We start from the raw sequence: 26,753 nt of genomic DNA on the forward strand, positions 1-26,753 counted from the left end.
GGCTATGGCGTCTAGGATTGAAGAAAGTGGTAATATGGGTTATAAGGATAAAGGAGTTGGAAATTTTCTCCTAAGTCCTTCTAATTTGGCCTAATTAATTTCTGCCCTAGAATTATTACAAATTGACCCAAAATCTTTGTCTATTGCAAATATGGTCCGAAATTTTGATAAAAGTAAGAATGCATCATGGATTTTTGATTGTGCAGCCACCGACACCATGACGTTCGATGCCAACGATATTAAAAAACAATCCAAACCCACAAAGACACATGTCGGAGCAGCCAATGGGGAAATAGTTTCTGTAGAGGGGGCCGAGTCTATTGACATATCACCCACACTAAAACTATCAAATTTTCTTTATGTCCCTTCACTTTCACCTAAACTGCTGTCTATTAGTCATGTAACAAAAGAACTTAATTGTACCATGCTAATGACACCTACTTTCTGTATACTGTAGGACATCAAGACAGGAATGATTATTGGACGTGGCACTGAGCACCAAGGGTTGTACTATGTGGATGAAGTTGCCCAACATAGTACTATGATGCTAGCACATGGAACTACAGATCCGGAAGCTTGGCTTTGGCACCGGAGATTAGGACATCCATCCACAGGTTATTTACATCTTTTATTTCCTAAACTCTTTAAATCCAATAAAATTTTGCACTGTGAGACTTGTGTTTTGGCGAAAAGCCATAGACAAACTTTCAGGCCAAATAATACTAGGGTAGATTTACCTTTTTCATTAGTCCATTTTGATGTGTGGGGTCCAGCACCTGTCATGGGAGGAAATGGTTTTCGTTATTTTTTTATATTTGTGGATGATTGTACTCGCATGACATGGGTATATTTTCTGAAAAACAAGTCAGAGGTTGTTGATAAATTTATCTTGTTTTATACTATGATCCAAACCCAATTTACTAAGACAATTCAAATTTTAAGATCCGACAACGGGGGGGAATTTGTCAACACCGCCATGAAATAATTTTTCCAACAAAAAGGGTTAGTACATCAAACTACTTGTCCTCATACTCCTGAACAAAATGGTGTTGCCGAACGAAAAAATCAGATTCTCCTTGAAATGACTCGAGCTCTTCTTATTGAGTCTCGGGTCCCTAAAACCTTTTGGCTTGAAGCTGTAGCTACTGCCACCTATCTTCTAAATAGACTCCCAACCAAAATCCTTGACCTTCAAACTCCACTTCAAACCTTGTCCCAACTTACCAAAATTCCTCCGACCTTAACCCTTCAACCACACATTTTTGGTTATTCTGTCTTTGTTCACATTCCAAAAAATGAACGATCTAAATTTGACTCGTGTGCCGAAAAATGTGTATTTGTTGGGTACAGGGTTAATCGAAAAGGGTACCGATGCTATAATCCTAAAACCAGCCGTATGTTCACCATAATAAATTGTGATTTCCTTCAAACCGAATATTTTTATACCACCCAACTCAGTGGTCAAGGGGAGAAGGAATATATGGACACACTGAGCTGGCTTCGAGAACCAGTGGCCTCACATGTGGATTTGGATCCTCAGGAAGAGAACCCACAAGTTACAGAATAGGAAGGAAACAGAGAACAGGAAAGAAACAGTATTGTTGGGTCAACTTCAGATACGTCCATACAGTCTACGGAGCCTAGTGTCTCAGAAAATACTATTCCTAACCTGGTGTCCGAGGTAAGAGAACCTGAAACCCCCGAGTCTCCTGTTATTTCTACTAATTCCAGTGACTGTGAGACTGTCGCAGGACAGGTGGCAGAACAGGAGGAACGATTTGTATTACCACCCAGAAGCAATAGGGGAGTTCCAACCTAACAGATACTCTCCAGAAAAAGAATCTCGGAGGTCTAGATACCCAGTAGCAAACATAGCCAGGGGGAGTTTATCCAGAGAAGCCAAGGCATTTATCTCAGCTATATGTGAAGAAAAGGTCCCGACCACAGTAGAACATGCCTTGACATTAGAAAAATGGACCAATACAATGAAAGAAGAAATGAATGCTTTAATCCAGAACCACACATGGGAGAAATGTGCTTTACCGATAGGAAAGAAACCAATTGGGTGTCGCTGGGTCTTTACAATAAAGCATAAGCCAGATGGTTCCATTGAAAGGTACAAGGCGCGGTTAGTGGCAAAAGGATATACCTAGACTTATGGTATTGATTACTCAGAGACTTTTTCACCAGTAGCAAAAATTGACACTATTAGGGTATTGTTCTCGATAGCAGCAAACAAGGGATGGCCACTTCATCAGTTTGATGTGAAAAATGCTTTTCTGCATGGGGACCTGAAAGAAGAGGTTTATATGGAAGCTCCACCAGGATTCACAGAGGAATTCCAGAAAGGGGAGCCGTGTCGGTTAAAAAAATCGCTTTATGGACTGAAGCAGTCACCTAGAGCCTGGATTGGTAGATTTACACAAGCAATGAATGGATATGGGTTCAAACAGAGCAACTCTGATCACACTTTGTTCCTAAAGCGGAGAGGTAAACTTGTAACCTGCTTGATCATTTATGTTGACGACATGATCATTACAGGAGATGATATGGAAGAAATGACCAAGCTAAGGGAAAACGTGTTCACAGAATTTGAAATGAAAGACCTGGGAAGACTGAAGTATTTTCTCGAAATTGAGGTTCTGAGATCAAAAAGGGGGATTTTTATATGTCAGAAGAAATACATTCTAGATCTGTTGGCAGAAACAGGAATGATCGATTGTAAACCGGCTGACACACCAATGGTGGTAAATCATGGGCTGAAGATAGTAGAAGGAGCAGAACTAGCAAATAAGGAGAAGTATCAAAGGTTGGTTGGAAAATTGATATATGTCTCACATACTCGTCCAGATATAGCTTATGCAGCCGGAGTAGTAAGCCAGTTCATGCATCAACCTCAAACAGACCATATGGATGCTGTATGGAGGATTATAAGGTATCTCAAAGGAACATCTGGACATGGTGTTCTGTTTAAAGCGCATGGACACCTAGAAATACAGGGATATACTGACGCTGATTGGGCAAGCAATCCAGTGGACCGAAGGTCCACATCAAGATATTTTACTTTTGTGGGAGGTAACTTAGTCACATGGAGGAGCAAAAAGCAAAAAGTTGTAGCTCTGTCCAGTGCAGAGGCTGAATTTCGAGGAGTGGCACGAGATTTGACTGAAATATTGTGGTTGCAAAAATTGTTAACTGAAATTGGGTTCCCACCATCTGAGGCTTGCAAGATAATGTGTGATAACTAGGCAGCGATCAGTATTTCAGAAAATCTGGTACAGCATGATCGGACAAAACAAGTGGAAGTTGACAGGCAATTCATAAAAGAGAAGTTAGACGCAGGCAGTGTAAAGCTAACCTTCGTACACTCTGAAGATCAACTAGCAGATATATTAACAAAGGTAGTGAACGGAAGAATCTTTGGTGAAGTTTTGGGCAAGTTGAGCATTGGCAATCCCACTACTCAACTTGAGGGGGAGTGTCAGCAAGAAAGGAAATAAGAGGAAAATGTGGGATCAGATTTCCCATCATTTCCCAATCAGTGCACATAATTAGGGAATGACTATAGGAGGAAAATAATAATCTTTTATTTCTTACCTTGTATAAACATGTACCCTAGCTATATTAATAGTGTAAAGCAACAGAATAATCTATCAATCAATATGATTCATTCAAAATATGCCTCAAATTATACAATTGACAATATATGATTAAATTTAAAAAAAAATATTTAAAAATAAATTTTATCTTTAAATCAATAATAAAAATGATTGGATAGATTTTTTCCTTTACTCTTATCTCTTATTTTATTCCATTTAGATAGATCGTACATTTATCCCTTGTTCGGAACAAATGAATTCCATAAAATTTATGAAATTCATTTAGAAATCCATATTTTTGTGTTTGGAATGAAAAAGAAAATGTAGATTTCAATTCTAAAAATTCAATTCCATGCAATTTGACACGACTACACCAAATCCCACAAAAATAAGTGGAATTTTCGAATGAATTCCATGAATTAAGCAATCTAATTTTTTATGATAAAACTATCATTTTCTATCTACAAAATCAATTTTTCAATTTTTTAATTATTTAAATTATTTATTTTATCAAACTTGACTAAAACCTTTTAAAAATTTTATTTTTTAAGAAACTTATTATTGTGTTTTTATTTTAATATTTTTCATCTTTTATTTTAATATCTTTTAGCATTTTTTTATTGTCTATGAGAGAGATTCAAGCTAAATATCTATTTACCATTAAATAAAATGAAACAATTTTATTAATATTATTTTTATTTTATATATTTATTTTAATGAAAATATAAAAAATTATATATCATAACATAAATATAATTGATATTTATTATTTATTTTTGTAAAATTACTATTTCAAGGATATTTTAGAAAATAAAATAAATGAATTTTCAATTATAAATTTGTTCCATACATGATTATGTGAAATTCAATTAAATTACATGTTTTAAATTAATCATACCAAACATCAATAATTCATTCACAAATGAATACTACTAGGATTCATTTATAAATGAATTCCATATTTTGAATTCATTTATACCAAACGGAGCATCAAATTTGAATTAGAAATAGAGTATGAATATAGATTTGAGTTTTGGATATAAAACCATAAAGAAGTATGGTGTTAAATTATTTGCATATAAATGGTTATAAATGTATTTGATAACAAATAAAAAACAATTAATAGGTATAGAATTTATTAAAATAAATTGAATAAATTGATTTTGATAGGTAGTATTTATTTGACATAATTTCATAGAATTGATTTCAATTCGAAGAATTCATCGAGGCCTAAAAAATAATCGAAGAAAACAGCAAGAGTATGAAGAACATACCATTTATAAAATAACCAATTTCCATGATTGATGAAAAATAAAAGATGAAACATTCATAAAATAAATTAGGAAATAGTATAAATAAAAAATCGACCTTAGATTGTTTACCAACTAATTTCTAAAAAAAATATATGAAACCACTATACATCTATGTATAGTTACTTTAATTGTATATCACCAATTACATTACTGCCATAAACAGTTAATCACCCATAAATAGGTTATGTCCAAAAAAGCAACTCTTGTTTGGTGATACGACAATACGCAATTGACATTTAATGAACTACATCTTTTGAATTATTTGACTCTGAGAAAAAATTTAAGGCAAGGTAAATTGATCTAAAAATTTATTTTAGATTAATCTTAAGCCAAATATCAAGAACATATTTTCAAAGTGATTGTTAGAATCACATTATCGTATACCTATACATGATATGTAAAAGTGGGTGGGTTGAATACATACCTCTTGTAGCGTAGCGGATAAAAAACCTTTTACTTTATGTTACAAGTTTGCTTATCGTAGAAGCAATCACAAATTAACAAACTGCTTCCCTTGTCCACGGTCTAAAAGCCTTTTGTCTTAGCAATATAAACGAGAGAAAAAAGAGATAACGAGAGAAAGTTTTTCTGTTTGTTTGTCAAAGGTGTAACAGAGAAGGTGTTCTCTTGCCTTTTTGTTATAGTTGGATTACCACCGATTCGTGTAATCCTACCATGACTCAAACTTCTTTATTATAGCCAATTAGGATAATATTTAAACTTATTTAAATATTATTAATAATTAAACACATTAATTATTATTAATGGATCTGGGTTAAAACGCTAGTCATGGACGCACCTATATCTGTCCATTAATTCGAACATCTCCTACTCACACATGACGAGACTTGACCGGTCCATAGTTAGACATTCATACTCAGTAGATAGATCATGCGACCAACATACTTTGAGAGTTCTTTGCTATATACTTGTTAGAGATATATAGCATCTCGATGAGAAAAAAAACTCTTTTAAGTAGAAAAGTATGCACTACTTCCACTTTATTTATCACATTTATTGTTACCATTGACCTCATAACATATTTCATATTCACAATTATGTTTACTCATAACATATTTGGTCAACCTGTGACACAAAACTTAAATGTGACCGCAAAATAATCTTCCCTTCAAATTAATTTTCTCGATCATAGTTCAACTCGCTTCTCTATAAGTGTCCAATACAATCGCATCATTCATGATTTTTTGGTAAAACCCTCAGATAGTAATCCCTGTATTATATTTTAAAAATCAGTCAAAAGTCATAATGATACTAGTTTAGAGAACTATTATTCTCAAAGAATTTCACACAGCCAAAGTTGAGATCGTATACCTTGGCAACTCATTTGGTCGTCATTTCGCACATGTCATAGTATTATTCTTTCTCCTTACACATGGCATGTCTACTAAAATAAAGATTTAATTAGCAACACTAGGCAAATGATAGTTTAGACACACTCAATGCCTAACTTGAGTTCACTAGTCTACTCAATACACTTAAGAACTCACATCTGGTGACTAAGACAGATTTCAATGTACTTATAAATATTTTTTGCTGCATAACACCATCATGTTTTGTATATTTCATTTCTCACAATGAGTTGACTTGATCGCTTTTAAGCACAAGCTCTCCTCATTATCAGTCAAACAATCTGCTTTAAAACAGTCTTACCTTTATTTATCATATAGATAAATAAAGATGATTATCCATGTGAGCAGGTTAATCATATATCTGCCTAACATGCCTTTAACAAATCAATAACAGTAAATGTATAAAAACTATTCATGCTCATGTATGTATAAAACGCAACAAGTCTTATTATTAATAAAAAAGGCGAAAAAAAGGTCATAAAGATCAAAATCAATGAAAAATACATTTAACATCCATGTAGTCCTAGAGATTTTGTATTTCCTCTGAACATATCTCTAAGCATGGGTTTGGTCAAAATCAATGAAAAATACATTTATATGGAAAATTACTTAATCTTCCCAATCAAATCCAATTATCGCATTTATAATCATTTAAACCAAAGCAATTAAATCGAATAAATAAAAGAGCCGCTCTTGCCTTATGGTTCAAGGCGAGCAACAAATCGAACCTAAAATGCATTCTACCCGATTCAAAATTAAACCCAAAAACCAAAATCATGCATTTATTATTTAGCACCTAAATTACATTTTATTTTTTTAATTTAATCCTAAACATGCAAATTACTAACAAACCCATAAATTTAATTTCATTTTTCATTGAACCTAAAATTGTAAAATTCATACAAGTAAATACATAAAATTACATTTTAGTACTCTAAACTTAATTAAATTGCAATCTGTTCATAATTGGACATCTTCAGATTTATTGGAGAAATTAAACTTTATTTTGTGCAAAATTTATTATACTTTTTTTAAAAAAAATAAAAATTATTTCTGGAATCTTAGAACAGCTGCGTCACAGATCTTCTAGTTCTGTGACGGATTTGTTAGTTCCGTGATGGATCTGTCCCTAAAACTCCAGATCCATTAGAAACTTATTTTAAATCCGTAATCTGGAAAATAGAACACTGGGTATAAAAATAAAATTTTGGATATGAACAGTTCCGTCAAGCATCTTCCAGATCCGTTACGGATCCGTGGGTTGCGTGATGCAACTGTTCTGGCCGAACACTGGGTATAGAAATAAAATTTTGGGATATGAACAGCTCCGTCATGCATCTTCCAGATCCGTTGGTTCCGTGACGCAACTGCTCTGGCCCAACACTGGGTATAGAAATAAAATTTTGGGATATGAACAGTTCCGTCACACATCTTCCAGATCCGTTACGGGTCCGTTGGTTGCATGACGCAACTGCTCTGGCCTAATCTTATTTTTCAAATAATTTGTTTAGATCATTTTTTATCTAAATATGCTTTAAGAAAACCTAAAATGACCAAAGATGAACATAATACAGTTTAAAGAAGCTTAAACTACTAAAACCACAAAAGTAAATAAAAATACAAAGAAGGGTAAAGGAATTACCTAACCCTCAGATTGAGGATTGTAAATGGCTTAAATGCCTTAACAAATGATAGTTAAGGCCTCCCAGAAGCTTTATCACCAAAGATTCAAACACTTATTCTTTTCTCTCTTGATTTTTTTTCTTTTTATGATTTTGTTTTTATCTAAATTGATATCTAATGGCAATTTTTCTTCAAATGAACTCAGAAGAGTCTCTGGAGAAAAATGTAGCCAAAAGTGTGTTTTTCAAAAGCCCTTTTTTTTTTTTCAAACGAGAGAAAAAGATCAATTTATAGTATGTAGGGCAGCAAAGGTAGCTGCGTCACGCAGCTTACGGCTACGTGACGGATCTGTTAGCTGCGTGACGCAGCTTCCTTTCTGGACCACAGCCACGTGTCGCTCAGATAGAATAAAAAACCGTTATGTCAGCATTTTTGGTAACGTTGGATTAGAGCTGTGTGACGCAGCTGACAGTGCCGTCACGCACCTGCTTAGCTGCGTGACGCAACTCTGACCCAACCAAAAACTTAAAATCGGTTTAATTTAAATCCTTCGATTAAAAGACTTCTAGATAGCATTATCCCTTCATTCAATATCCTCGTATCCTCATCGGATCAGGCAAGGGCATAAAGACACGCTTCAACAGTATTGATCATGAAATCCTTGCACAAGATGAAATCAAATTAGTAAATTGGATTTGAAATCTTATTCAATGAATCAATAACTATTGCTAAAAGAATTAATATAATTTAACTTACCTGACATGTTCCATGCTTAAATGAAATAAATCAAAATATTATTGATGAATAGATCTTAAATATATTGAGAGATCATTCACTAAAAGGTTAAGTCAACCTACTGTAGACTTTTCAAATATTTGGATAGTCTTATTATGGTGCTAGATATCACTTTTAACTTTCAAATATAAATTTAATTAATTATATTTGGAACGTAATGGGGCACATGTATAACGATTGATATGAAAAATTAAAAATGAGAAAAAAAATAAGTTTTAAGTAAAATTTTATAAAAAATATAATTTTGATCTAAAATATTAAATAGGGACTCAGAATAAACGTTTCTAAAACTTATTGGGTTTAAATATAAGATATTTTAAAAGGTGAATTAATTATAATTTATTTATTTAATTGATTAAATTAATAATTTCTAACTAGGATATATTATGAGTACTTCCCGCATTCCTCTATATATAGTCTCTTATATGGAGTGTAGACTTGACTTTTATAGCCACCAAAATAATATAAGCGTATTTTGAGTTAGAATTCAAAATACTTTTTGCTTTTCAAATTCTCTAAAAATAATTTTATATTTTTTTCATTGTCAATCGGTAAGGATATTGTTAAAGACTACAATTAGACGATTTATGAATTACGACAATCTAATGAATAAAAAATTTCTAATTTTACTTGTGAAAGATTTGATAATAGATATTATTTCAAATTAATTATTTATTACTTTAATCATTTAAACTTGATTCGGTTCGTTAAAAATATTATAATATCGATTCCATTGCACATTTTATTCCATTTAAAACCAATAATGACTCCATTACCAATCTCATGGATGAGATACGTACACTCAAAAGAAAAAAAGAAATAGCAACAAAAGTGGACACGAATCAATCAATTAATTGTATATGAAAAGATAAGAGAAGCAAAAAAGTCTGAAAAAAAAACAGTAATAAAGCGAAAGATGAATTAGTGCACACTTTGGTTCAGTACGTGGTGAATAGATGTCAATCAATTATTTGTAATCCTCCAATTGATGGAACACAAAAAGCGAAGAACAAAAAGAAAGAAAGAAAGGAAAGAAGAAAAGTGAAAGCATTTAATTCCAATGAACTTTTCCTTTTTGGTGGGATCATATGCGTCAATAATTGTTATTCCCAAGCACTTGAGCTTACAGCTTTAACGAGTTCGGTTGGAAGAATTACACTGCTAAAACCCATTACAACTGCTTATCCTTCCAAGTTTATTGCATTTAGTGTAAGTTCTTTCTGCACACTATACGTCTCTTCTTTTTCTCCTCTCTCTTTTATATACTTCTTCCTGTTATTTTCTGCATACAACATTCTTCGGAACACAGGCATCTAAGCTTTTGATTCCATTATTATGTCTAAACTTTGAAGTTTTTGAACTTGTTTATTATTAATCTTTTTTCAGACAATGTAAAATGAAGCTTAGACAACATTAGTGTTGTTAACATACAATGACGTGTGAACTCAAGCATGCATCTAATTCTTGCTTCGGGCATTAAACAGTTAAGCTAATTTTTTGACTGGATTATGGACCCACCCATGACCAAACCAATGAAAAATACTGTCTTTTTGAGATAATAATTCTGACCTATTCACTCTGGCCAAAAAAGGTAATTGGCTTGTTTCGTAGATCAGCATCTTTTAATCTAACCTTTTAACATTGCTTTGCATAATTGACAGATTTGAGCATGGCATCATCAAATATTGTTCCTGAATTTCTAGGAGACTCCAATTATGCAAATTGGAGTACTTGCATGAAGAACTATTTGTTGGCCAACGACCTTTGGGATATTGTTGAAGCAACCACTAAACGTCCTAGTGAGAAGGAGGATAGAGGTGAATTTAATGGTTGGAGAAAGAAGAATGCAGCTGCTTTACATGCAATTCAAATTTCATGCCTACCAGACAAACTTTCCCAAATAAGATACATTGATTCTGCTAGAGTTTGCTGGAAAACTTTAGCCAAAATGAATAAGAGAAAGTCATCAAAAGACCAAACACAGGAACAAGAAACTGAATTGGCGTCATCGGAAGTGGAATCACAGACAGAATCGGTAGATGAAGGTAATATTTTTTAATTTTTATATGTAGAAAAGGGCTTTATCAAACAATTGCTCAAACTCAATTGATTAATTAACCTTATCCAAACATATCCATACTGACTTGAAATTGGGCTCTAGTTTCGATGGGGGTGAGGAAAAGTTCATTAAAGTGAAGCAAAAGAGACAATGGGAATAAAATGGAAGAGAAGTTAGAGTTTTAGGCTTTGTTTGGAAGGAGAGGAAAAAAATATTGGATGAAAAAAAAATGAAGGAAAATGTTAAAATATATTTCAAATTAAAAAAAAAAAAATACAAAATTTGACGTAGACTTGGAAAAAAAAAATATCATTTGATATTTTCCTAATACATTCTTTCAGCCAAAAAAAGTCTTCCTTTCCAGAACTAGGATGATTTAATATTTTCTTAATTAAAAATCAAAAAGTGTTTAATGGAACGAGAGGTATAATAAGTTGATAAAATATGACAGGAACAGAGAAGGACGAGTACCTTCAGTTTCAGCCATTACGAGAGGCTATGGATAAAGGTGATTTCAATGCAGTGAAAACCTTCGTTAATCTTTGCCCAGATGCAGTGCACAAAGAGGTTACAGGTTTTGGTGAAACAGCGCTTCATCTTGCAACAATGACTGGAAACTTAAATATTGTGGAGTTTTTGGTGGAGTTAATGTCAGTAGAAGACGTACTTGCGGTTGACATGCGGAATGAGACTGCTCTTATTGGCGCTGCTGCTACTGGAGCAACAAAAATTGCTGAATGCATGCTGAGAAAGACCATGGATTTAGTTACTATTGCAGACGATGATCTCCCAGTAACAGTGGCATGTAATAATGGCCATAAGGAAACAACTCAGTATTTATATTCTGTCACTCCTTTTGATATACTGCTTCCGGAAAATGGAACCTTCGGCTCTTCTCTTCTTGTAGTCTCATTTTTCAGAGAAATGTTTGGTAAGCAAGAGTTCGAAGCAAACTAAAATTTCATTTTCTTATTATAAACCTTCATTTAACTCTTTTTATTTGTGTTAGATATATCCTTGGATTTGCTGCAGCGTTGCCCAAGCTTAGCCACGACACGAACACAACTTGGAAACACACCGCTAGACCAATTTTCTGGTCTGAGTCATTTGTTCCCGAGCGGCAACCGATATGTCTTTTGGAAACGATGGATATATTCCTGTTAGTACTTCTTCTCTATCTTCCTTTTTTTTTTTTTCAGTTATTTTGCATTCTCTTCGTTTATTCTTTCAGATTAATTGCAAAATTGTTTAAAGATTGTAGGTTTTGAATTTTAAAATCTTAGTTTCTGATTGAATTTCTAAATAAATATAATAATTATTTCATGTAATTGATATTTTTCAAATTTATGGAAGGTATTCCTGTGGAATTACCTGCTGGCCCTACCCCGGGTGATGTTCCAATTGCCATTCCAGAGAATGATGATCATGTCAGACAAGGTGTACACTTCTCTCACTCTAAAAGAAACACCAAATTATGAGATAAACCATAATTTATCGAAGAGCTTTTGATTCAAAGTACTACTACCTGTCCTTAAATTATTGCGACTCAAAGCCTATAATTAGAGCCTATGAGGAAACAATTACTCCTTCCGTTTTTTTTAAAATTGACAGTTTTTTAATTCTTGTAAAAAGTAAAAAACTGTCAAATTTAAGGTAACGAAGAGAATAAACAATATCCTTTTGATGTGTTATTATATTTATTTTGTTAATTTTCATATTTTTGCTGACTGTTCACATGAATTAAAAAACTAATTGAATTAGCTAAGCAAGAGAAAAGTTGGAATAAAACAATTAATACCATATTTATTTTCTAGAACTATCATCTAAATGGAAGAAAAAAAAGTCAAAAAGTGTCAACATTAACAAAACCAATGTAGTATATTCAAATTATCCAATCTAAAAATGTCATCACAATCTATGCCCTATGTCCTATATTCAATTAACAAAAGTACAATTACTATGTCCTCACAATCTATCTATCTATTTAGATCTATATAAAATATAATTTATAGAGTATAAATAGTTATGTGGCAACATATTAAAATATGAAATTGATGTTATGGCATTTTACTTTTCCTTTATAATTAATATCTTTTTGCATTTAATAAAAATTAAAATTTTCTATTAAATAATGGAGTTACAAACTTAGATGATTTCATTATTATTAATATTTTTTACATTTAATAAATATTAAGTTTTTATTAAATAGATTTTTTCAATAAAAAAATTAACGGAGTTATAATAGAGTCATAGTTAATAAAAATTAATTAAATAATGTAACTACATTAACAAATAGAATTAAAATATTAATTTCAATTCCCTAAAATTTATTTCATTAACATTAATTATTCTTATACCTCATCTAATTTGAATATATGAGAATTTTAAAGAGAAAAAAAATAATTAATTTACTGTATCAGTTGAATTACAATAATTTACTTACAATAATTAATTGTGCTAATTAATATTTCAGTTCATTATTTGAGAATTTTAAAAAATTATAATCTTATTTTTCATTTTTTAATTAAAAATAAATAAGCAAATTATTTAAATTAAAGCAACACAAACACAAACATAAATGACAATAATTTTCTTGAAAATTACATTTAATTTAATTAAAAATTTAAAAAATTATACAATTCAGGCATCACATGGGTACATATGACTAGTCTTTCAAAAAATAAATAATTAAGGTGTTCAAACTTCAAAGGAATTCAAAGGAAGCTATCTTTAAGTAGTAGTTTATATATATGTACATTGTATAGAGCTTTGCCAAGCAACCATAAGTGGAATTTTTTTCCTTTTTCAAAATTTGTTGCTCTCATTGTTTAACGGAGTTGTTTTCATTTTTCAGGGATGATTGAAATGCCAAGTCTCAGTTTGAAGTTACTAGAATCTTTTGGTATGCTACTCCTAATTTTTATCGCTAACTATTTGTTTTTGGGTTTCACTAAATTTATATATAAACACTTCAATATTTATATGTAAGTAAAAACATTATTAATTTAAATTAGATTAATATATTACGTTCCTCAATTTTTGGTTTGTTTAGGTCTGACGCAGATTTATGATAGAAAATTGAACCATGCCTATGCTCGTGAACTTCTGCACTTGATGGCCAAACACATATCATCTTCAATTGACGACACTAAATTTGAAGAAAATGGAATATATGCTGCATTCTTTGGAGCGATTAAATATGGAGTAGTTGAAGTTGTAATTGAGTTGCTTAAAGCCAATTCCAATCTGCTAACTGTTGTCGACAAAAAATCAAGAAACTTACTTATGAATGCAGTTCATTATCGGCGAGAAAATGTTTTTAGCATTATATATGCGCTTGGTACGAGGAAGTACATTTTGATTAATGGAGCCCATAAATTTGAAAATAACATTTTACATCTGGCTGCAAAGTTATCACGTCCTGATAGACTTGCTGGCATCTCAGGTGCAGCGTTGCAGATGCAAAGAGAGCTACAATGGTATAAGGTGATGTTTCCTAACTTGCTTATATCAACTTACTAATAACCTAGGTACTTATTGGTTTATGTATACTTATTGCTTAATTACAGACAAGGAATACGAGTTCGATAAAAACTCGGATTGTGATGGCAACTATGATTACTATAAATCAGTATGTGCCATGAACGGGCTTTTGGCACTAACCAAAGAAGATAACATGATATTAGATCTAATACATAAAATAACAGGTCCAGAAGAAAAAAGAGCCCATGAAGAAAACTAGTTAAATCTAAATAAAGAAAGATTAGAAGCATCTACCTCTAAAGAACCCCTTGAATAGAAAATGGAAGATAGGGAAACACCCTATAATTTATAAGAAATTTTAGAAACGGTGAAAAATGCTAAAAGGCAGCGAGAACCCACCATAAAAGAATTAAGAGCAGAACTAAACTCTGTAAAAATACAGTTGCAAAGTCTAAAAGAAAGAATAATAATGTTAGAACTAAAAGAAAGAAAGAATCGTAATGTTAGTAATGTTAGAATTGCAAAGTCTAAAAGAAAGAATAGTAATGTTAGAACTACTCAATAAAGAAGCAGATGAAATTGATCTAGAAAGATCAAAAAGATATCCTTTAAATGAAGATGAAGTAAATAATCTTCATTTTGTCAATTTAGTTGATGGGGTAATAACCCATAAATGGCATTCTAAAGTTACGATAGTGGTCCATAAAGAATGTCTTTCATACCATCACCCTAATTGATTCAGGTGCGGATCTAAATTGCATAAATGAGGGATTAGTACCTTCTAGATATTTCTCTAAAACTGTAGAGGAATTAGATACGGAAGATAGTAGTAAAATGGCGGTAAAATGCAAATTGAACAATACTGTTGTTTGCAATAAAGGATATGTTTCCAAATACCATTCTTAATTGTAAAAGGATTGTCCTATCCTATCATTCAAGGAAATCCCTTTCTACATATGTTGTATCTGGTAAAAGAAATATGGAAACAAGGGATAACTACAGAGATAGAAGGACAACAAATTACTTTCCAGTTTATATCCTAGCCTTCTCACTATTTTCTGTTTCACAGCTCCTTCTATCTGGTCTTTTCCTTCTTTAGATAGAGAAAAATCCCACCACCCTTTGCTTGCCTGTAAATCCAGCAACTATAGCTTTTGCTACCATTGGGTCTAAATTTCCTCTTACTTTGGATGCCGTAGTATACCTAGTCATGTATTGAAGGACATTCTTTATCTGATATTCAGATAGTCCATCAATATTCCACTCAACAATAGAAGAGCCATCATATTAGACATAATTAAATGCAGGTTCTTCATATTGCATATTGATTAGAGAGGACCTAAGGTAATAAGGTTTACTTTCTACCACGACCTAAGGCTTTGGGTAGGTTATTTTATTTACCTGATTTGTATCTGCTGATTTTAGCATAGCCTCTAGTTCTTCTAGATAATCTTCACTTGTTTCTTTAGGTGATTATAAGCCAGATAGTTCTTTATTTGACTCTTACTCCAGATTTAGAGGAGCTAAGCCTTTTTCTTTCAGTCTATTTCTAAGCCTGCTAACCTTTTGGTTAATTCTTCAATTAACTCTGACTTATCTTCTTTAGCCAGTTTTAGATTAAGTTTTTCTTCCTTAGGTTTAAATAGGATTTTCTTTTCTGTGTTTCCTATTTTTATTGCAGCCTCAATTTTAGGGGTATACCCTACCGCCTTCAACCTATTTAGCTGATTATCCACTGTATTTAGTTTTTGCCCAATAGTATGGAGGTTTAGATTTACAAAGTATTATTGATGAAACATATTTATCATTGATCCCTCTTTCTCTTCCCTCGGGGAAAAAAGTGAACACTCTACATAGGACTACTCTATTTGATATGAAAGACTTGTTAGAGGAGGTAAACACTCCCGATAATTTTTTCTTTAGGAGTAATGAAATTTTGATAGGCAAACTCAAGGTTGGTGAGAAAAGTTTTATTTTCGAAATTTGGGAATTTTCTTCCTTTTAGGAGGAAAGCATGTGGTAAGTGTTAGGATGCTAGCAATAAAAATACGAGAATAATTAAGCAGCGGAAAAATTAAAATGGGACACACAGAAATTTACGTGCTTCACCCTCAACTGTTTAGGGCTACATCCACAGGACCAACTCCGAATATTTTTTCCACTATTAAAAATAGTAGGCTTACAAAGAGAGTAATACAAAATAGTGGCACTCACAAGTGTTTCCCAAAAACACCTTAATAATCTTCACTATTTTCTAAACCCTTAGTTTTAAGAACCCTTTCTTAAAATTGAAAAACTCTCTAATGCTGAGATTGTTCTCTCAGTTGGTGTGTCTCAAATGAAGCAAATCCTCTCCTATTTATAGGAGAGGTAATGTGAGAGTCGTGTGTGAGTTACACACGGCTCTCCATTTATATCATGGTTGGTTACCAACCTTTGAATAGTTGGCTGCCAACTTTTTGACTTTTTCCCTTTTTTTTGTTTTCATTTGTGTGGGTCCCACTTGAGTGGGCACACCACAACAATTCTCCCCCTGCATGCTCAAGTGGGGACGTTAACCATATTCTCCATCATCCCTTCAACTAATCGACAATATTCAGCTAATCGACAATATTCAGACTTGTCTTTTGGAAGGATCTTCGTTAACATATCTGATCCATTTTCATCTGTATGGATCTTCTCAAGTTGTAACTGCTTCATCTCCAGTACATCCCTGATCCAATGATATCTAACATCAATGTGCTTTGATCTTGAATGAAAGGAGGAATTCTTCCCAAGATGAATCGCACTCTGGCTATCGCAGAATATCAAATATCGTTCTTGATGAATTCCGAGTTCATTCAAGAACTTCTTCATCCACAGCAATTCTTTGCACGCTTCTGTTAGTGCTATGAATTTTGCTTCAGTTGTTGATAGAGCAAAGCACTTCTGTAATCTTGACTGCCATGACATAACTCCTCCTGCAAATGTGATTAGATACCCTGATGTGGACTTTCTCGAGTCAACATCCCCAGCCATATCTGCATCGGTATAACCGACTAATATTGGCTTCTCATCTCCAAAGCATAAACATACTTTGGTCGTACCTCGAAGATATCTGAAAATCCATTTAACTGTAGCCCAATGTTCCTTTCTAGGATTTGAAAGAAATCGACTCACTACTCCGACTGAACGAGCAATATCTGGCCGTGTACAAGCCATGGCATACATTAAGCTTCCAACTGCTGAAGCATATGGGATCTTTTCCATCTCTTCCTTCTCTCCATCGGTAGAAGGGCACTGTTTTGAGCTTAATTTAAAGTGATTAGCAAGAGGACAACTAACCACTTTAGCATTCTCCATTTTGAACCTTTGAAGTACTTTCTCAATGTACTTCTCCTGTGACAACCATAATTTCTTATTTCTTCGATTTCTCGTAATCTTCATACCAAGAATTTGCTTTGCTAGTCCCAAGTCTTTCATAGCAAAAGACTTACTTAGCTGTTTCTTCAAGTTATTAATTCTGACAGAATTTTGACCAACAATCAACATATCATCTACATAGAGCAAGAGAATAATGTAGTCATCATCAGAGAATTTCTTTATGAAGACACAGTGATCTGAAGTAGTCTTTTTGTAACCTTGCTCCCCCATAACAGATTCAAACTTCTTATACCACTGTCTTGGTGCCTGTTTTAAACCATACAAACTTTTCTTCAACTTACATACGTAATTCTCTTTTCCTTTTTCGATGAAACCCTCTGGCTACTCCATGTATATTTCTTCTTCCAAGTCACCATGTAGAAAAGCAGTCTTCACATCCATTTGCTCAATTTCCAGGTTAAAACTGGCGGCCATTCCGAGCACTGTCCGAATGGATGTCATTTTCACAACTGGTGAAAAGATTTCATCAAAATCAATACCATTTCTTTGATTAAATCCTTTCACAACCAGTCTAGCTTTAAATCGTGGTTGGGAGCTATGTTCTTCCTGCTTTATCCTGAACACCCACTTGTTCTTCAAAGCTTTCTTGCCTTTGGGCAACTTTACCAGCTCAAATGTTTTATTCTCATACAAGGATCTCATTTCATCTCGCATGGCTTCAATCCAGTTCCTTTTGTGTTCATTTTCCATTGCTTCTTCAAAGCATTCAAGTTCTCCCCGGTTAGTCATCAATACATATTCATTTGCTGAATATCTAGTAGATGGTTGTCTGACTCTATTAGAACTTCTTAATGTTTAAGAACCTTCTAGTGCTGGTGGCTGAACATAAATACCATCAAAATCGTCTTCTGGTTCATGTTGATAAGGGACTTCTGGATTTTCTAACTCTGGCTCTTGTTCCTGTGGAACATTTTCATCATCTCCAACTTGTTTTTGTTTTGTTGTTGGAGGAACTATTTGCACATCTATTGAATCATCTTCATATCTATCAGCAGCTTGCTTCTGAGTCTTTTCAACATCTTCAATAGTCTGATTTTCAACAAATACAACATCTCTACTTCTTATCATCTTTTTCTAGACTGGATCATAAAATCTATACCCAAATTGATCTTGGCCATAGCCAATGAATACACATTTTCGAGTCTTGACATCAAACTTAGACCTCTCATCCTTAGGAATATGCACGAAGGCTTTGCAACCAAACACCCGCAAATGATCATAGGAAACATCCTTTTCTGACCATACTCTTTCTAGAGTATCATACTGAAGAGGAACATAAGGTGAATGATTTATAAGATCAACTGCTGTAAGAAGAGCTTCACCCCAAAATCTTTTTGACAACTTTGCATGTGAAAGTAAAAATCTGACTCTCTCAATCAAAGTTCTGTTCATCCTCTCAGCCAAACCATTCAGTTGCGGCATCTTGGGAGGTGTTGTTTAATGTCGAATGCTATGCTCTTTGCAGAAAGCATCAAATGGCCCAGTGTATTCTCCACCATTATCTGTCCTGATACACTTCAGCTTCTTGCCTGTCTGTCTCTCAACCAGGTTTAGAAGACTTCAATGTGTATACCCAGGTCTTCCTAGAATGGTCATCGATAAATATCACAAAATATCGATTTCCACCATATGACATTGTCAATGGTCCACACAAATCTGAATGAATCAGATTTAAATACATTCTTCATTCTAGAAGGAGGGGCAATCTTGAAAGCTACACTATTTAGCTTTCCCGCCATACAATCAGGACACTTGTCTAGGTGAACTTCATCCAATCCAGGTAGTATGTTGTTTTTGACCAGAGTTGGCATTCCTTTCTCACTCATGTGGCCTAGTCGTTTATGCCACAATTCAACTGCACTGTCATCCTCTGCTACATTAAAAGCATCTTGGGAGAGCTTCGCATGCATTACATACAGCTTTGGGTATTTCCTTCCATTCGCTATCACCATGGAACCTTTTGTGAGCTTCCACTGGCCTTTTCTGAAGGTGCTACAGAAATTTTCATCATCAAGTCTGCCAACCGAGATTAAATTAGAATGCATGTCTGGTACATGCACGACATCTTTCAAAATTAATCTCGAACCATTTTCTGTCTCCAGGCAAACATCTCCCTTACCGACGACTTTCAACAGTTTGTTGTCTGCTATCTTGACCACACCCAGATTGTCTGGTGTGTAAGATGAAAAATTTTCTCTTCGAGATGTTGCATGAAGTGTAGCCTCACTATCAATTACCCAACTGGTCTCTTGGGTTGCAAGATTGATAGTGTCTTTAATGAACAGTTGGAACTCAGCAATGACATTAGCTTCATCATCACTGCTTTCTTCTTTCTTTGCTTTGCGTTTGATCTTCTCCTGGTCACTTTTGAACTTCCGGCAATACCTTTTAATGTGCCCCTTCTTCCCACAATGATGGCACACAATATTGGCAAATCTGTTTGATTTACCCCTGCTCTTATCTCTTATATATGAACTTCTAGATTGGCCCCTCTCTCTGGGCTGGTTATTTCTTTTAGCATCTGCTAAAAGAATGTCTGACTGAGATGAAGAATGATTATGTGCTTTGCGTCTCATTTCTTCATTCAGAACAGCATTTTTAACAAATTCCCAGCTAACTCCACTATGTGGTGTAGAGTTTGTTATTAATATCTTCAAAGTCTCCCATGACTCTGGTAAGGAGGCAAGCACCATAAGGCCGAGGATTTTATCATCAAATTTTATGCCCATATTTGATAGCTGGTGAATAGTCGCCTGCATTTCACTCAAGTGATCTGCTATAGAAGTACCTTCTTGGTATTTGAAATTCATCAACTTCGTCAAATAAAACAATTGGTTGTTGCCGGATTTTGAGGCATATAACTCTTCAAGCTTGTCCCATAATGTTCTAGCATGAGTCTCGTTGCAAATGTGGTTGTATACATTATCATCGACAAATTGTCGAATATAGCCGCAAACTTGCTCATGCTCGAAAGCCCATTCTTCATCAGTCTTATCTGCCGGTTTACTTGAACCAAACACGAGAAGATGCATTTTGGTTACCATAAGGAGATCTCTCATTTTATTTCTCCATATATGGTAATTTGTGCCATTTAGACTGATCATTTTGCTCGTCCTAACTTCCATGACTTTTGAGTGAATAGTATCCGTATATTCAAATAGTACCAGTATAGGAGAATAGTAACTGTACCCGTGAATAGTAACCGTATGTGTGAATAGTACTATGCGTGAATAGTGCTGGGCTTATTTGAAACGGACTCAGCAACAGTAACGCCAATCGTACTGTTCACAATCAATTTTGCATTACTGTTTTACTATTCACCACTAGCTTGATCTGCAATGTCTTTTCGAATGGACTGCACCAACGGACTCGTTGTAATTTTCTCGTCATCGTGGTATATTTATTTTCAAAATATATCCACAGATCCGGTACCGCTATCAGTCTGGTTGGACCTGTCGAAACCTTCGGCTCTGATACCACTTGTTAGGATACCGGTAATAAAAATACGAGAATAATTAAGCAACGAAAAAATTAAAATGGGACACACAGAAATTTAAGTGGTTCACCCTCAACTGTTTAGGGCTACGTCCACGGGACCAACTCCGAATATTTCTTCCACTATTAAAAATAGTAGACTTACAAAGAGAGTAATATAAAATAGTGGCACTCACAAGTGTTTCCCCAAAACACCCTAATAATCTTCACTATTTTCTAAACCCTTAGTTTTAAAAACCCTTTCTTAAAACTGAAAGACTCTCTAACGCTGAGATTGTTCTCTCAGTTGGTGTGTCTCAAATGAAACAAATCCTCTCCTATTTATAGGAGAGGTAATGTGAGAGTCGTGTGTGAGTTACACACGGCTCTCCATTTATGTCATGGTTGGCTACCAACCTTTGAATAGTTGGCTGCCAACGTTTTGACTTTTCCCCTTTTTTTTTCATTTGTGTGGGTCCCACTTGAGTGGGCACACCACAACAGTAAGAATTCAAGAAAAGTTTTAGTACCTTTTAGGACTTGGTAGGCTTTGTATTCTTTTAGCCAATAAGCCTGCTCATTATCTTTTAGGCTCATCTGGAACCATTTTTCAAATGGAGATGATTCCTTCTGAAGGACCATTATTTTAAATGGCCTTGTCACTATACTTTCTCTATCATAGCCCATATCTAAAGGAGTTGGACTTTTAGCCTCATAAATTGGTTGAGCTACATTTTCTTCTATTCTGTTTAGGCCACTAACTGAATTTGAAGAAACCAATGTTCTTGGTGGAACCAAATAAGGAATGCTAGGGATTCCTGAAAATGATTTCTTGTGGCCTATATTAACTCTTCTATCCCTAGCAAATGTTACTGCCATTGTACCATCTGAGGCCTCTACTATATATTTTACTTCGGTAGAATCTTCCTTTTTAGTAGGTACAACCTCTTCTAATATCCAATTTTCAAGTAAGTTTACCTGATCCCACTAAATGGACCTCGAGACTACAAGTTTCCTTTTAAGAGATTGGTGAGGAAGAGTATGGTAGTTCCTTTTAGGGTTATTGGGTTTGTTGTTGCTTCCCTTAATTAGGGATAACAATATTCACAGCTTTATAGTGAATCTTGTAAATTACGATTATATTTTCTAACCTTAGAAGCATATCATGACCAAAAGTTTTGATGTCAAGAGAAAGGGCTTTCATTATATGTGGATCCGTTAAGGAAAGGGTGAGGTTCGGATAATAGGAGAAGTAGATGGGTCTGTCACATGAAGTAGATTCAACTACTCCGAGAAGGGATTCATTAAATCTATTATGTCGTTTACCTCTAACACAAATTATGGCTGCAGTATTTAACCCTAACCTGGTTGCTTGCTTCAAAGCCACTTGAACCATTCCAATATGGAGGAAATTATATTTTTCTTGATGCCTTGCTTTTAATTCTTTAGAAAACATACTAAAGTATTGAAATCCTTCATGAATAGGCACTGCTTCCTCAATTGTTTTAATCATATAATCAGTTTTAAACAAGCAGTTAGTATTAGACTTGTATTTCATATTGGAGAACATAGTAGGTAATTTTCAATATTTAAACTAGTTCTATATCTTCTAATAATAATATTTCTTTATTTTTTATTTTTAAAATTTTCATTGCTTCGGCTTGATTTAAATCTTGTACTCCTAGAACGACTAGAGAAGTTTCAAAATAATTTATCCATTTCTTTAGATCACTTTCAATGCTTTACTTCTCATCCTTTAGACGCCTATAAATGGCTTAAATGGCAATAACAGAAACACAACTTGGGGTTTCACCAAAGATTTAGGTAAAATATTTAGTAACTAGGCTCTGATACCATTAAAAGAAGAAGAATAAAACTCTAAGATGCTATGAATGAAGCAGCTGGTTTAAGTATCTTATTATTGTATTAAACCATCCTAATGTTCTTTCAGACTCACGACAGTCATAGTGGAAGTTATGTGTTTCTAAGTGAGTTTTAAAGATTTCATTACCAGTTTCAAGTAATTCTTGTCTAAATCTTCTTATTTCAACTAGGTTGGTAAGATTAATTAAACATAACTTTTGCACAGTAGATTCAATATATGACTTAATAAAATAATATTAGTCTTACAACAAACTCGAGTTTATTAGAAGCAAGACATATCTTGGCAATTTGCTCTTCATCTTAACTTCACACTTCTTAACTTCTTCATACAATCCTTCTATTCTATCAAGGATTACAAAGATACAAGGCAAATTTTATAGGAGAAAAGGTGGCAAATTTTATAGGAGAAAAGGTTTCCAATGTTTTTTATGCCTTCTCCTATCATATGTGTAGATATTTATAGAGAGATAAGAGGCCTTAAAGCTCATAATAATATTCACAAGAACCTATGATATAAACAAGAAACCTATAAAAAAAACCTAGATAAATACAATATAAAATGGAAAGAGAAGGATGAAACAAAACTCAAGTGCTGATTTAGAGCTATTATATCTCATATAATAAAGTTGGTGAAGTTCTTCTAGGTATAGGAATATTGCTCTTCTTCTTTTGTTATCTTTTAGGTTAAAAGTTCCTCTGTTTGATGTGATGCATAAAGGGTAGTCTTTCAATTATTCTTTGTCTTTTTCCTTATGTAAATCAAGAGTTGAGTTGGATATATAAGAATTAACATGAAATTCAATGCTTGTCCTCATGTTTTAATGATGCATGGGTACATGCATAAGTATTTAAGCAATCTTTAAGGTTTCTAAAATATTTTAGGTTGGGATAAGTGGCTCGATGAATGACTATTAGTAAATCATTTTAAGTCCACTAATAGTTCTTTATTCTAATCCTATATTGTTTTTTGGCTGTCTTATTGGTTATTTGCATCACTAGATCTCAAGTACCTCTTTTTCTTTATCAGCAAAATAATTTTTATTAAATTATATTGTCCAGAAAAAATTTATTTTATCTAAGTATTATCCCAAGTCATTAAGTCTCCCATTTACAGTCATCCTAACCTTGATAACTTAAGTAGAAAAACCTGGTCAAAATATCATAAACACCAAACCGGAAAACATTAGAAACTAATCAAAACTCTTAACACAACTAATAACTAAATTGTCATAATAATAAAAAATACAAAACCCGATGTAGGTACAATCCAACTACAGCAAAATGTCTTCACAATCAAACATATTGAGAAACTATAGTCGAAAAGATTTACACATTATTCTTTCTAGTATTATAACCAAGCAAGGAAATCTCCATGTGTTTCAACTCCCTTTTTAGCCTATGAATCTGCAAAATGAATATGTTCTCTACATATATATAAGAATTGAATCGAACATAAAGATCCACATAAGCTATTAAATATATTAAACAATAATCTCTACCTCCAAGGTCTTTTTTCTTTATTTAAAATTCAACACACGGCAGATTTTGAATCAAATTCAATAATTAAAGGTGAGAGATTGAACTGAGACTGAGAAAATAATTCTAGAACCCTGAAAATTGATCTTAGTTCAGCTTCATTAGAGTCAATAATGCCAGCTGATTGAAAAAATAGACACTTTACCTCACCTTTATTGTTCCTTAGCAAGATCTCAAGCACCTCTTACATGGTTAAGGGCAACGAGTGTTTGCTTAGCCATGTATTCAGGGCTTGGGCCTACTTCATCTAGGCTAGAATGCCTACTCACAAGAGTATTCAAATAGTTATTTGAATCTATGTCTCTCTAGTGCTCACGAACAACTTAATGAATGATAATTTTATTAATAGTTTACTTTTGGAGTGTATTTATACACCCTTATAGACAATTGTGTGGTAGGTCACTTAGGGATCTACATCTTCTACGCCTATGTGCATGGGCATTCGTGCGACGACCATGTGGATTGAGAGATTGTACGTCACGTAAGATCAACTACTTCTTAGGCTTTTCCTTACCTTTTAGCACCATTTTTCACCTAAATAAAAAGATTAAGACAATAGCACAAGGCCTGTGAATACCCAATAAAGAGATATCCAATAAAGAAATCCATCAAAATGAAGGCCTAAAATATAAAAAATAGCTATTAGAATACTACTAAAACCTATGGAAATAGCACAAGGCTATGTGTATTTTGTGTTCACATCAACAAGATCAAGTTCTCATGCCTTTTATTTGAGTAATATCTCTTAGTACACTTTGTACTTGTTTTTTTTTATTGAAGATCCATTGTATTATAGGTAATAAGCATTAACTCATTTGATTCATTTGAAGAAGACTATATAATTAAAAGGATCTACTCTGAATTAAAATCAATCATCTAAATAATTAAGTTTTTGAATATGAAATCATGTTTTCCTATCCTTTACAACTTTTGGTTTTCAAGAGTCTTTTTGTAGGGTACATGGCAAAATTTTGATCTATTATTTTATTATTTAATCACGCTATATAGTTTGAAATACTTATCTATTTCAACGTGTGTATATGTGTCAAATTAATTTTGAAGTTTAAAAATTTTCAATAATATTTCTTTGAAAATTATGTTTAACAACATAAAATTTAATTTTTATGTGATATAGATATTTTCAAATAAATATTAGGGTGGGAACTTATTATCATAAGTGTTTTTTAAACATTAATTCCACTTAGATCATTGCTTTCAATGCAGGAAGTAGAAAGTATTGTGGATCCTTTATCTAAAGAATACACCAACATAGATGGTGACAATGCTAATAAGATATTTTTTAAAACCCATCAACAATTGGTGATAGATGGAGAGAAATGGATGAAGGAAACTGCAACATCTTGCACAGTCGTAGGTGCTCTCATTATTACTATAATGTTCAGTGCAGCATTCGCAGTTACTGTTGGAAGCAATGATCAAGAAACTGGTGTTCCAATATTTTCACAACGAATAGAATTTACAATATTTATAATATCCGATATAATTTCTCTTTTTGCCTCCTCAACATCAGTATTGATGTTCTTAGGAGTCCTTACATCGCGCTATTCAGAAGTTGATTTTCTCAAATCTTTGCCTACAAAGTTGATTATTGGTCTTTCTGCTCTCTTCCTTTCAATTGCAACTATGATGGCAGCCTTTTGCTCGATTCTTATGATAGTGCTAAAAGGAGAATTGAATCTTGTCCTTCCAATCACTCTTTTGGCTAGTATACCTGTTATCCTTTTTATATTCTTACAATTTCCCCTTCTTGTTGAGATTTTCGTTTCTACATATGGACTAGGCGTCTTTAATAGAAAAATGAAGTATTGGTATTGATCTTTCTGCATTGAGGAACAAGAATTTACATTTCCTATTGACTTCAATGATGCACAAGTGTTGAAGTATGGTCTTAAGTACATTTGAGGTATTTTTCTTCAGTATTTTCGGACATGGTTGAAGTGCTTGTCTTTATCATGTATCATTTTTCCAATGTATTAGTGAAATTGGGTTTTCTCAATTCTCTCTTTTTTGTGTGTATAATTTCAAAAATATGGGTGTGAGATTTAAGTTTCAGTATAAATAAGATTCTTGCTAACTTGTTTATGGATGTTTTCTCAATGTGCATATATGTTATTTTTATATAACTAGCCATAATATCATAACATAATCACTTTTTTTTTAATAAGTTTAGCCA

The 26,753-nt window shown here is 33.3% G+C and overlaps 1 non-coding gene across 5 annotated transcripts; it reads left to right on the forward strand.

The window, feature by feature from the left end:
• The first annotated feature begins 9,751 nt into the window (after nucleotides 1-9,751).
• Nucleotides 9,752-26,662, forward strand: LOC105638664 (uncharacterized). Of its 5 annotated transcripts, XR_016321334.1 has the most exons (9): nucleotides 9,753-9,909; nucleotides 10,362-10,745; nucleotides 11,211-11,690; nucleotides 11,769-11,918; nucleotides 12,113-12,196; nucleotides 13,614-13,661; nucleotides 13,812-14,099; nucleotides 14,205-14,245; nucleotides 25,784-26,662. It is a non-coding gene; the product is annotated as an uncharacterized LOC105638664 (transcript). The 5 variants fall into 5 exon arrangements; XR_016321331.1 differs by having other exon boundaries at nucleotides 13,812-14,245; XR_016321332.1 differs by lacking the exon at nucleotides 9,753-9,909 and adding an exon at nucleotides 9,956-10,291 and having other exon boundaries at nucleotides 13,812-14,245.
• Nucleotides 26,663-26,753: the final 91 nt, after the last annotated feature.

This window comes from Jatropha curcas, chromosome 6, assembly GCF_041381405.1.
Source record: "Jatropha curcas cultivar XTBG-Jc1 chromosome 6, XTBG_Jcur_1.0, whole genome shotgun sequence".
Lineage (NCBI taxonomy): Eukaryota > Viridiplantae > Streptophyta > Magnoliopsida > Malpighiales > Euphorbiaceae > Jatropha > Jatropha curcas.